The sequence below is a fragment of the Crocodylus porosus genome, unplaced genomic scaffold (assembly GCF_001723895.1).
Source record: "Crocodylus porosus isolate Cpor-Errol unplaced genomic scaffold, CroPor_comp1, whole genome shotgun sequence".
Lineage (NCBI taxonomy): Eukaryota > Metazoa > Chordata > Crocodylia > Crocodylidae > Crocodylus > Crocodylus porosus.
The window spans coordinates 19,367,364-19,381,630 of NW_017728914.1; positions in this window are offsets into that span (position 1 = coordinate 19,367,364).

The following is a 14,267-nucleotide window of genomic DNA, read 5'->3' on the forward strand; positions in this document are numbered from 1 at the left end:
ACCAGAGGTGGTTCAAGCACCTACATTGAACACCTTCAAGAGTAAATTGGATGCTTATCTTGCTGGGATCCTATGACCCCAGATGACTTCCTGCCCTTCGGGTGTGGGGGCTGGACTTGATCTTCCGAGGTCCCTTCCAGCCCTAACATCCATGAAATCTATGAAACAGTCATCAAACCTTCTATCCATCCTAAGTATGCTCCAACTCAGGGCAACTGATCCTCCTAGGAGCTGCTGTGGCACTAGACACTATCCCTCTGGCCCCCTGAAAGAGAAAGAAGCAGCTTGATTCATTTAAAGATTATTGGAAGGAAAGATGGTTGGACTGGAACAAGGTGTTATCTGGATAGGGATGGATCACCATGGTCTGTAGCCACCATAGAAACTCCTGGAACAGAATTCAGGATTGAATGGTGGTGCTGGTGGCATTTTTGAAGTTAGCCAGCAAAGAAGGCTGTCTCATGTCTCTGGACAAGATGGCTGAGATCTATACTGTGGATAAATGTTCAAACCCTGGTGATAGTCCATGTGGAAGTCAGTCTAATTCCATTGAATGGAATTTTGATTTATTAAGTTTGATATTTTCCCCAGGTATTTTGGAAACCCTATATAAAAACCATCCTCTGTGAGTGTTTTTGCTACCAATTAAAAAATTCACTGTTTGAAGATTTCAGAATTCAAGTTGCTTTTGATGCCTTACTTCTCTCCCACCTATTGTGCTATGGGACAATTTGCTCTTTCCCTGAGCATCCTCTGCACTGAACAAGGGAAAGCTCTTGTGGAGAAAACTGGTGTATAACTACAGAATTTCAGAGCTGTTCAATGAAGATGGCGCCTGTTTATTACTCTCCTTCTTAGTGCAGAAGGTGAGTACTTGTGAATAAGAAGGGGACTGCAAGAAGAGGAGAGATTAACTTAAATTTTAGAAGCTTGAATGCTGCTCAGAGGAACTAGGTCCTGTCGCTGCTGCTGTCACAGTCCCTACATAGTGCTGGGCAAAACACTTAAGCCAAACTTTTCACAGGGGGGCACTGACTGTGCATTTTTCTTTTTCTAGGTACCTGATCTGACACACCTGGGGTCTGATCTGTGGAAACACTGGGCACTCATAGCTGCAACTGAAGTCACTGGGAGCTGTGCTTTGAACATATGAAATGCCGTGGAAGTACTAAGCACTGTAAAAAAGCTGGTCCCAAGCGTCTTCCCCAAACATCCAAAATTAGTGTGGATGTGATCATTTTGGGCTTAATTTCTTCATTTCTCTTTCCTACTTTGGGCACAAATGCACCCCTTATTCTCATAGGGGTGATGTAAAGGTAAATCCATGTAAGGGCAGAGTTGTGAGGCAAGTAGATACTATAGTGATGTTTTTCATGGGAAAGCCCAAGAAGAAATTAATCATTCTGGATTCCATGCAGGGTTTGGATGACGTGCAATAAATATGACACTGTCATATTTAGTACATTGGGTGAGGCAAGGGGTTTGGTATGACTATACACAAGTATTTGGTCATGTAATTAGAGACTTCATCAAGCTGCATGTGTGCAACGGGGCTGAATTAAGGTTGCTTTGACAGCCATAATTTTGGCATTTCCTAATTTCTGAATGCCTCGTTTGCAACCTTAACATCCCATTGGAAATAGTTATGTCTGCACATGCCTAACTACATATACAGAGAGAGGACAGCAGGTGGAGATTTCCTGCAGAATCCCTCAGCCTTGGAACATGCAGCCCTTCCCTTTGGTCTGCACTAACCCTAGCAATTGCATTCAAGACTCACTGTAGGGCCCAACTGTGCCACTCGCTGGGGAATGGGAAGCCCTTGGTGGAAAGTCTTAAACACATTTCCTGTTGCTGAATTACTGTGGATCCCTGAGAAGGGATAAGGGTGGTAGGAGTGTGTATTCAGTTGTTGTGAATAGGCTCTCCTTGTCTCAACAACACCAATGCAACACCCACAGTACTGCGGGTGCAGCCTGGCTTTCAGTGCGGTAGTGAATTAAAGTGCAACGGAGCAAAATTCTGACCTGGTGGAATTTTGTGAGAAACCTATGACTGTAAGTTAGTTGGGCAATAGGTTGATGCTGTTCTCAGCAAAACAAGCATAAAGCCAGTCACTCCTTTGAAGCAATCAAGTTACTTCACATATAACTGAGAACAGAATTTGACCCTTGGAGCTCATGGAAAATCTTCCAGCCAGGACAAGGGCCAGTGAATATCTGAATGACTGTAGAAGCCAGGAGCCTGGGCAGTTGCACAAGAAGTGGGTAGAGCACTCAACTGCTCCATCCAGTATAAGACCCTCCTTCCACCCCCAGCCACATCACCTACCAAGCCAGTGATTTGGCTCCTCTCCGGTTACAGCCCTTCCCAGCAATTCCTAACATAGAGAGGAGGAGAGACAGACAGAGGGGCAGATGTTCCCCAGGCTGCTTGCATTAAAGTGATAATCAAATGATAGATTATATTCAAGTAAACTTACATTTTCAGACATTAATTTTGGAGCTCTGCAAATGGTTGGGTTTTCAGAGGATATTACTTAAAGCATCCGGAGAAGTTGTGGGCTGGACTCGGTCCAACCAGCCATGGAATTCAGTTCTGAGAGACTCTGTCAGACGCAGCATCCTGCAATATTCAATATGTATGTGCTTAAAGAGACAAAGCTTCTAAAAGCATTTGCGTGCAACGTGGACAAGTGCCAACGGACAGCACCCGAGCCATGGTGCTAAGTATATAGACCCAAATAAGGAACTGGATTTGGTGCTGGGAGTATGGCTAGAAATCATTCCTGAGTTACCACACGGCATACCTCTGTGGCACCAGGGGACTCTCCTGGACATCTCTGGCCAGAGTCTGGCCCAGCCCAAAGCAGTTTGTCCATGCCAGGCTGCCAACTAACAGTCTCCCCATGCCCACTGTACTAAGTATACAGGCTCAAATAAAGAATTTATTTCAGGCTAGGATTAGAGGTGGAAATCTTTTTTGGGCCACCCCATACCATGCCTCTGTGGTTTTTCTAGTTTTCTGGTTTTCCTGGAACTGGGCTGTTTTTTGGGCTAGGATTACAGCTGGAAATTCTCCCTGTTCCAGCCCATATGGTCAGGGGTGTCCAAGAGAGTCCCCAGTGCAGCATGGCATGTGGTAGCCCTAGCTCTGGGGTGTAATAGCCACATATAACACTGCATGGGAATGGCAGATATGTGCCCAGCTTTTGGGTGTAACAGCTGCATATAACAGTGTAAGGGGAGGGCCGAGATACACCCCAGAGCTGGGTGCAATGGCCACATATAACAGTACAGCCAACACCATACACTGCCATGGCCCTTCACTCCTGATCTCCAGCCCCCTACCCTCCCAGGAGCAGGTTCCCCTCACCTCTTCTACCGCTCCCCACTAGGGTGCCTATGCCTCAAATTTTGTGGGATCTGGTTTTCATATTTTGGGAAACCCTGTATTTTATATTTTGTGAACCCTGAGCCTCAAATCTGTTGTTGATTTGTCTCTGTTATATGTGTATGTTCACCTAAAATCCCTTTAACTCCCCTCTGCTCCTCTGGTTCCCCCAGTCTCCCTGGTGCCCGGGGGGGGGAGGGGTACCATTACCTCTCAGGGTCCCCTTGCCCCCCCCAATATATGTTATATTCCACACTGTTCTTTCGCTATTAAACCTGTATATGGTTAAGTTCCAATTGGTCTCAGCTCTACTTTATAGGGGATAGGAGGAGATGCTCCCTCATAAACACCTACCCCTCCCATAGCACACTAATACCTGCTAAATCCCTTCAATTGGAAAGGGGGTACCTCATCTGAATACCGTCTAGGTTACATTTACCACCTGGGTTACCCCTACCCTCCCAGCCCTGCTGGTCCCTCTCACTCCTGCCCTGCTCCACCAGCCCTGCCAAACTAAAAACCCAGTCCAACAAAAAGTATTTTTAATTAGCCTGAGTCTTGAACTGCCTGACCCATAACAATTTGATCTCTGCCACGAAGTACATGCAAACACAGGGAACATTTTTTTTGGAATCCAAAAAAGTTGTATTTTTCATTAATCTAAACTTTGAACTAAATCACCAGTAAAAATTTGCAAGATTAGCCCCTGGAGTCTTGTTGAAATATTACAGTAGAGATTGAATGGATTTCCATGGATTACTGAGTGAACCCAAGAAGCACCCAGTGGTGTAACAGTTGCAAAGCAGGGAAAATCACATTTGTGGGCGTAAATCAGATCCACTTTGAAAATTTAACATGATAAAAAAAACCCTCATGGAAGAAATTCAGGAGCCAAAAATAAAACAAGTCAGAGGTGTTTTAAATTGTCACGATAAAAAAAAAAAATCAAAAACGATAAAATCAGCTGACAACGTGGATACACAGATGCTATTTAGCTAGCTTAATAGCGATTTTTGTCATGTGGACACAGGAAAAGTGTAATGTGGTACCAGGAGAGGTGTAACATGGACAAGTGCCCCAGGATCTGAACTCTGATCACTGAAGCAACTGCACCTTCTTTGACAGTGACTAGCTGCCATCCTGCCTGAGCGAATGTATTTCCCAGGTAAGCAGTGCCAGGAGCCTAATAAACAGTCCAACAGCAAACATACCTGTGAAAGGAGGAAATGTGGCTAAAGAGAAAATTGGTAGGCCGGGAACTCAGACTCTTGGAGAGACATGTTTTGCCTTCTGTAAGTTTTCTGTGCCTCTGTTTCCCCATCTGTGAGATGGGCGTAATACTACATAGCCCCCAGCAAGGGAATTGTGGGATTTAATTACATGAATTAAGAGCTTTACCTTGGGGAATGGACAGCATTTTGCTCTAAGAGCTGCAAAGCAGAAAATACTTCACCTTTCAGTCTCTAGTTTTCATAAGTGTTTCTGGGAAAGTAAAGAGCCCTGCCCAGAACCTGTCCCTTGGGTAGCCCATTATGTGATCAGCATTTCAGAAGGGCCAGGTTGGGACTTAAGATAATTCCCTGAGAAAGGAATAAACCTGTTACAGGAAATGAACATCCACTTTACTGAAAGGAAGCTGGCACTGAAAATTAACCATGCACAGGGCAAGAGGATAATTGTCCATTGCCCTGGCCCCAAGAGAATTCCTCTAGGGATGCTTCAGAGCCCCTGCACTTGTTCAGTGAAGAGGCTTTGGGTGTGCCACTCCACACTCTAGCTGCTGTAAGCACACAGATATCGGAGATGATGTCTGTTAGAGAGACAACTCTGATGGTAGGATTTCCTAGCAATGGGACAAGAGTTGGTATCATTGTTCAGACATGTCTGGTTTTTCATGTGTGTGCAGCTTCACAGGTACACATGCACTATGTCTCATGTGTCCCAGGTAACAGAGCCCGTAACTTAGGTTCATCTGTCCCAAGAGAAGAATTGCGCATGTGCTCAGTTACACACACTCACAAGTGAAGGCCATCTTGAATGCCAGGCTCTGATGTTGAACAGTTCTCAGGTCGGCATAAAGTAGCGTCACAAAACTGGAGTCAGTGCAGAGTTCTGCCAGCTGAGGGATCTGCCGCGCTTCCAGGTGGCTGGCTGTGTGTTAGGCCCCTCAGACCACAGGGAATTCATGGTAATGTTGCTTTTCTCTTTTCACTCATCCTGAAGCAGTGAGGATCGACTGAGGGAGCCAACACCTCACTCCCAAAGGTCCCAAGATGTGATCAATGGTGGGTCAGAGGCACCACAAAAAAGGCCTTGGATCTTTCTTTTTTCATGGAAACTTGTTGGCTCTTCCCCCTGGTCTTTCCCAGACCTCATCAGGGAACAGAACATACTTGTATTCAGAAATAAGAGCCATTAGCCTTGGCAAAGGTTTCTTTCTTATTGCTGGAATTGCTTTATCACAAGTCCTTGTTTTTCCTTTTGTTCCTCACATTGTTTCATGGGGAAATTCAAAATCAAAGTGATTCCTGCCCAATGTGGGGTGAATTTCAGGTCTGGCTCTGAAAAACTCTTAGCAATAGCTGGCTGGGCTTGGCAGGCACCATGGGGGTTTTCCTCTGCTCCTGTCAGCTCTGCCAACCTCAACAGTGACCTGAAGGACCCTTTGCTTCTCTAGACTGCCGTTTCCCACCTCACCTTACACACTACCCTAGTGGCAGGCAATTATTTTGGGCGGAGGGCCGCTTACTGACTTTTGGCAACCCATCGAGGGCTGCATGACAGGCAGCCAAGAGCAGATAGATATTAATTTTCTACATTTTTAGGGGCCCTGATAGAACATGGCCAGATAGAACATGGCCCATGGACCACATTTTGCCCACCCCTGCACTACCCCATGCACCTCGGTCCTGATCAGCAACTGCCTCATGCTCAGCTATCACAAAATCATGACTCTCAGCTTTCTCTGTTGTGCCCAATGTAGACCACTTCATAAAGCTGTCTAATAAAAAAAATGACTGGAGATTAAATAAGCGTTATGTCCAATGGTTAGTGCACATTATGTCTACACCCCTGAACTGCCACACACATTTACTCTTTTGCCTTAAGTCAGGAGTTAAATCTAAGCCTCCTGGGCTAAGCGACCAGTGCAGGAAAATTAAGATCATTGTCACTGAGTAGAAGATTAAACTATGTAGTCAGTGAAATCAAGTTTCCTCTTAGAACTCGAGGGATGAGAAATACATGCAGATTATTTAGTTCCCATCCAGGTCTATTCAGTCTCTTTTGAAGGACACACTTTTTAATTTTTCCCATTCTGAAACAGAATAAAAACAATTTTGAATGTGAAAAAAGGTTTTAATGACAATTTTCTGACTAGCTCTAATAATAAACAGTTTATTCATTTAATTTTGCCACTTCCTTATTCAGAGGAATGCCTACAAGCAGATGGTGATTTCTTTTTCAGAATTATTGGTTCATCAAAATTATTCAGTGATTATTTTTCATAATTTTCCTTTATTATCTTGTTTAATAATCTAAATTTGAAACCTGAGTAGTGGCACTTAGATGCAAATGAGATGTCTTTTAGTCATACATTACTGTGTGGGCTTGAATTAATATAAGTCTTACCATTTTTCTGGAATTAGCATGCACAGCAAGAAAATCTAAAATTTGTGTCTTGTTAGTAGTTTAATGTGAAACTTAAAAGTCACTTAACATGAATAACTCTAACACTCATGTTAAGTGAAAACTGACATATGTAGGATGTAAACCAGAGGATAATTAATAACCTAGGGCTGCTTGCACTTTTGAATGAAAATTTTTCATTCAAAGATGGCCAAAATTAGACATTTTGGTGGGAAAAAAAAATTCAAAATTGTAAATTTTTTATTAAGTTAGCATGAGGAAAATAACACTGTTTTTGGTTTGTTACTTTCTCTTTTTTCATTCTTCCCCTCATTTCCATCCCTAACCCTGTGACAAAATAGGAAAAAGAGTATGAAAAGAGGTGGGGAAGAGCGCAAGAAAGAAAGATAGATGAGAAAAGAAGCAATAATAGGCAAACGAAAAAACTAAAATTTTATGAACATAACATTTTTGAAAAAAAAGCATAACATTTTTCACATAAACAAAAACCATTCCTTTTTTAAACCTGTGAAATGAAAATTACTTGAAGGCATTTTACAATTCTTTAGATTTTCAACCAGGTCTAAAAGTGACAAAATCTGAATGAAACCGTGCAGAAAATCCTGTGCTGTGTTTGCATGATGTGTTACCTGGCCCACAGCAGAGAGGCAGGAACATAAAACTTGTCATTGAAAACAATCAGGGCTTTTATTGGCTACTCATTATCTTATTGCATGGTGGGTGATTTTTGCAAGTTAGCAACAAACAGTTTTTGTGCCTGTGTGTTTATGGCAATTGCTGAGATGGGATGAAGTCTACTAGTGAAAAATGTCATCTGGCAACTAACCAGCGACCAAACTGATTTCACTTGCACTCCAAAGCCAAGTGGCTTGAGGTGAATGCACAAGATGCTATTTCCCTGTGCCACAAAACTTCCCCTAAATTTGCTCTCGTTTCCATGCTTCCTTATAGCTGCAGGGATTCCCAAATTGAATTCACTGACCCTGATCTCAGTATTTCCCCCTTGGGTCTGCACTTGGTGAAGTACAAAGCTGTTTACTGTGTGGGGCTTGCGGCTGATTGCTTAACGATGCTTTGCAGTTGGTCTGTTCTTGTGACACTGGGTTTGACTTTGAATCTTCATTGGTTTCATTATTAAAGCAGTGGGCTGGAGCTGGGACTCCTGGGCTCGATTACTCACTCACACTGACTGTGACCTTGGACCAAGTCCCTTCTCCTCTCTCTGCCTGTTTCCTGAGACCTTGATAAATTAATGTGTATAAAGTGTTTCATATCTTTGGCAGAAAGACAGTAGTGAAAAGCAAAGAATTAGATTGCTGTCTGGAATCCCACTATCAACAGAAGTTTGAAACTATGCTTTCCCCTCTCTGCTCCAGAAACCTCAGTCTCTCTCGGAGGGACACCACGTGTCTTGTGGTAGCTGCACACTGTGTCTTGATAGGCGTAATCCCATCTCATCGCTGAGGCAGGCCTTGCTTTGGAGTGAGCCGCAGTCTGCGTTTCCCTTATGTGGTCTTGCTCTCAGCACAGCTCTAATATGCAGAGAAGCTGATTTTTATGGTCTCCAGGGATGCAGTACTCACAGTGCTATTTTGGCTAGATCTTTGGTGGGACCTGGGAAGTTCATGGTACAGTAACTGCTGCCACCTATTGGCTACAACAAAAACCAGTCACACTTGCATTTTTCAGCTTCAAAGCAACTTCACAACTATTAACTAATGAATCCCCACACCCCCCTGGGAAGTTGGTGACTATCATTATCCCCATTGTACAGGTGGGGAAATACAGGTAGAGAGGCAAAATGGGTCACTCCAGGCAACAGAGCCCAGAGCAGAGGTTCCTATTCTTGTACTAAGGCCACTTATTGGAAGACTGTCATCCTTGTATAGAAGGACTGACAACAATGGTGGTAAGCAAGGCTATTAGAGCACTAAACAAACTACCTGCTATTTTTTTATCTCAGATTTCTACAGCTGGAGAGATCATGCATCTGACTGTGCAACCATCAATGACCATCTGTGTCCCTTGAAGATCACATCTGAGGGCTGTCCAATGGGCTTAGGTGACTTGCATGCCATGCCACAGGTCTCAGTCCAGCAGCTGAGGCATCCTCTTAGGACACCCATGTCCTCAGTTGCCTCTGCAGACCAATGATTATGGGAGGTGAGCTCCACCTCTCAGCTCTGGAGACAGATCTTCCAGGTCAGGGTTTGGACAAAGGCAGCATGTCCCCCCATTGCCCAGCCCATACCCATCTTGTGTTACTAACTACGACTCTTGTCCTGGAGACTGTAACAGGTCTTAAAGTTTCCTGAATCTTTCACAAGTTAATTAAAAAGCCGCCTAGCCAAGACCCTTGGTTCCATTTCAGAAGCCATGCAAGGCTTCAAACTCCACAATATCTTTTTTTTTGCACTGGCAGAACTGGAAACTGAAATTCAATTCAGAAAGTTCTTCTCAAGGTTGTTTGTGAGTTTTGTAGCCAAGGGCTGACTGCGGGGCTCTGATACTGCTGGGTATAGGCTCCTCAGATGTTGTGCAGGAGGAAGTGAAACAGCTTTTTTTTGTCCTACAATATGAGTAACAATGGCACTTTTGATTGCCTGCCAGTGGATCTGGACAGTGAGGTGAGCTGAGGGTTTATCAGGCTAATTTAATGAGTTTTGTCAGTGTCCCTTATCAGAGTTCCTGTCAAGGTATGTGCGGGGAGCTGCCTTCAGCCGAGTGCAGCAAGCAGCCAACAGATTCCCATTCCCCTTAAGTCTGGTTCATTGTAATCAGCCCACCAGCCCCTCCTTCCCTATATAGCAGGAGCTCCTCCTTAACAGTCTGCAGTCACGATAGTTGCATTCTGTGATGTCCTCTTATGCTGTTATTTCAGGCTGCACTGTGCTTTGAGGCAGCAGTAAACACTGTGCCCAGAGTCTCTGGCTGGGACTAGATAGTGAGGAAACAAACTCTGGTTGGGTCCAGGCCACTTGGGATGCCTGGCTATACTCCTGGGAATCCAGCCCTGGTGGGAAAGCACGGAGAGCCAAATGCAGGAAATGGCAGGTAAGTGAAGCAGGACCCAATTTCTCAACAGTTTGTTTTCAAATGTAAATTTGTGCTTGATGGTCTTTCACTGGTTCAGGAGCTGAAACAGCTAAAATGCTCTGCCTTTTCACCAAAAGACCAGGAGCCCTTTAAGATGAGCCACTTCTAAGAGAAGCCACATGCACACCCACCCATTCACAGTTTTACTGCAGAGGAGTTCTCATAACCTAGACCACTTCTCCATACTTGTCTCAGGAATCACATTATCCACTCATTCTCACCCACCCTCGCTTCCCCTCCCAGTGTGACCACACAAATCTCTTTCTCCTCCCATTCAACTGGCACAGACCATGCCTCTGCTTCCTCTCCTGATTGTTTATCTGGCCTGAGATTACCACAGTGTTCTGCGATGTTGAGAAAGTATGTGTGTACTTTTAGATGTCTAAAGTGATGAGTGTGCAGCCTTTTTGTAAAAGCTTCACTGAATCTCTCTGCTTCTTCTTGTTCTTCATTTCAAACCCCCTCTTCCCCCATGTTTGCTTTAAATTAGGAGAGCTTGTCCGTGTCCTCAGCCAGCTCTTGGCAGAGTATAAGGCTAGGGACAGACATTACACATAAATGGGTTTAAGTGACCAGAAACTGGTTTAAATCTGTAACAGAACAGATGTTCAGTGCACATTAACCAGTTTGAAAATGCCTGAAACTAATTCGAGATGAATCTGGTTGAATGTAGTATCAGACTTAACTAGTTTGGGTCAAACTGGTTTATGCAATGTCTGTCCCAGACCCCTTCTTGGTTTAAGTTAAATCAGAGTCCCCCAGCATCTTGACATGCTCTCTGGGCTGGGCAGGGCTCTCTGCTCCACAGCAGGGCTGGCCTCTTCCCTCTGCTCCCTGGCTGGAGCTCCGGCAGAGACTGCACATACAGTGGGGTCTGCCTGGCTTCCCCCTGCTCCCTCCCTCCCCCTCACCACTCTCTGCTGAAGCAGGGATTCTCCCTCTGCCTTAAACAGACGTCTCTCAGCATTAGGTAGCAGACCACATGCTTGCTACAGTCTGTGCTGTGGGAGACAGGACAGTGTCAGCTTAGAGCTTTTTGGAGATAATCAGCAGGTAGCTGGTAACGTCCCTCCATTCCTTCTTTGGAAAAAAGATGTTTAAGAAGAGCTTGAACTAATGAGAGAAGCTTTTATTTTCTTAATGGGCTGATAAACACTGAATTAGGGGTGACAAACACTGTGTTATGAACTCCCTGCTGGGTTGCTAGAGCGAGGAAACCCTCCCTAATCAGAGCACCCTGCTGGGACGTGGCCCCCCTCAGCTCAGCATTGGGGAAAGGAAGAGAGGGCTATAGCACCCTCCAGCTTCTAGCCTGAGCCACTGCAGGCATGTGCCTGCATTTCTGGAATGAAAATGCAATGTCTATCTACCTTCAAATTGATTCAAGCTTTGCAGGTTAAACTAACTTGCAAAGATTGAATCAGTTCAGGCTCAGGCTTTTTGAATGTCTGTCCCTAGCCCAAGTGACCAATGGACCATAGTTTGGGAATCTTGTATCTCACAGAAAGTCAGGAAGGAGTTGCTGCTTGCTTAGCTATGTTACCCAAATGAGCTCTGAGCAGTGACTTTGCTAATCTTGCGGTAGGTGCAATGGCTTCTTCCTTCCATTTTACAGTGACTGTGATGCTCAGGAGAGGTTCTATATGGTCAGGTCTGAATGTCACAGGCACAGTATCATAGGCAACCTCCAAGAAAGCTCTGCTCCACCCCAAACTGTATCCTTTGCACTTGATCTGGGAGTTTACCTTAGAGGGATAGCAGGCAGACATTACTTCATGACCCCTTCACTCCTCAGCCTCATTGGACAGACTGACAAGGAACTGCACAGGGTGATAAGAGTGCCTGTCAATTGGGTCAAACCCATTTCACATCAGTCAAAAAACACCTCTCTGAGAGGGGTGGCTTTTGGTTCCTATTTGCATCAGCTGGCTTTGAAATGGGAGGTAGACATAAAAGACCCCCGTTCCAGTAGGAGCCCCCATGTGATATCCAGTTGTCTTGTTCCAGTTTTTATCTCCACCCTTGCTCTTGTACTTAGAGAGGGTCAATGTAGCATCTTATCAGCTGGGCTGCCATCTACATGCTACCAGCTTCAAAAGGCCAGGCCATTGATCCTCTTGAATTATTGATAGGGTTAAGGCCACTTAATGCTGCGGACAATACATAACTGCAATTTTTCTAACACAGGATAAAGGCAGGAATAAGGAGCTCAGGAGAAAGGAAGAAGTGAGTAGGTCAGTACAATAGGGAGAGGTAGGGCCAGTTGACCTCTTCACAGATGCTACATCAGCTATGGGATATCAACAAGCCAGGAGCAATTCCCCTGCCAAAGGGTATCCTTCTCCTAAACAAAGAGGGGAGTCCTCTGCAGTCTGCAGGGCATCAAGGCTCTTTCATCCCTGCAGCCACTCTTTCTGGCCAGGAAGTCAAAGTCACAGAGAAAAAAGCAACACCGGAGAAAACAGGACCTCACCCTACTGTGGGAGGAGGAGATCTGGCACATTGGTTCCCAGCACAGGCAAGGCTGTGAAACATCTGTATCTGTCACTGTACTCACATGCACGTTGATTCCCTCTGTGCTTCTGCTCCTCCAGCCTACCAACATCACCATCCAGGGATGCAAGACAGGCTGGTGGCTTTGCAGTTGAAGTTAGTGAGTTTGAATCCTAGGATGAGATTCGGCCTGGATGTTGTATGCAGAAGGGGTTGGAAAAAATGATGGTTGGCAATTGTAGCTGGAGGTGATGAACAGGTGTCTGGAGAGGGGAGCAGCACATTGGGGTTGTCCCCCGACACCCACACTGTCCAAAATTGAGCATGGAAGGTGGTGGGGAGACTAAATCTAACTCTTGTTCTGCTGTTGTAGAAATGAGGGGCTGGAGGGATCACATGAAGAACAGTCTTTGTTCCACTTGAGAAGAGTCAGTTGGCAGCCACACAGCTTCTGGGACTGAATTCCTTGTAGACCCTGAGTCTGACTAGAAATTGCTGCAGAGAGCAATGTACACACTTGTGTGCTCTCATGTTCCTTTGTGCTCCTATGAGTCCCAATGTGTTCTTGAAAGGCTCAGGGTTTGGATCTTAACACAGGAGTCAGGGGAGTCTTTGCATTTTGCCTCTTGTTAGGGAGAAGCAAGAGGGAGGTGGGAGAATTGTCCTGGGAATGCCTGTGATAGGAGCGGATGAGATGCTAGGCTCTTGTTATGTGTCCTGGCAAAGGACCCTGTGTGTGGGAGGGACAAGGTAGATCTCAACTCCCTGAATATGGAAATGGCCTTAGTTTTCAGTGGTAAATGGTGTCATAGGTTCATTCTACCATCTGGAGGTGTTGCATCCCTGGATGGTGATGTTATTTCTGCCTCTGCAGTAGGTAACTGCATGGAATGGTGAACCTGATTCTGCAATAAGTTATTCCAGGGTGTAAAACAACCCATGACTAATGGTGCTTAGATTGTTAAAGCATTAACTGTTATCTGAGAAATGAGATTAGACATACAGGCCTCTGAAACATGCTTCTACTGCTGTTACTACGCTCGCCTTCTTACCCTTTCTTTCACCCACTTCTGTCTTGCCTAGAAAATATGTAAGTCTTTAAAGCAGGGGCTGTCTTTGGCAGTATGCTCACACAGTGGGGTCTTCACCTTTTGGAGAGCTTTGGATACCATCACAGTTCAGAGAAAAGTAAATAATAAAGAGCAGATTTGCATAAAAATAATAGCACTGAACGGAGGAACTTATCCAAAGCAGAATTGCCAGGTGGGATGTGTAACCACAGGGCTTTGCAAACACATGAGCTCAGTGAAACTGCTCTAGTTCTTCTTTTCTCCTCTCCAGTTCTTATCAGTGGCCTTCACATCTTTGTTTCTGATTAGTCCAAAAGCTCTGCTGGGCACTGCCTGGGTCTCCATTTGTTTTTGAAGCAGCAAGGCTGCTCATGAAGTTCCATACCAGAAGCAATAATAGTAATTAATTAATTAATTAATAGCCCAAATGCCAAGGAATGATAGATACATCAAGAAAGGGAGGAGAGTGGATCTGGCTAACTACAGGCCCATTAGCCTGACTTCTATCCTGGGGAAGATCCTAGAAAAGTTTATTAAGGAGGCCATCCTTGAGGGACTGGCCCAGGC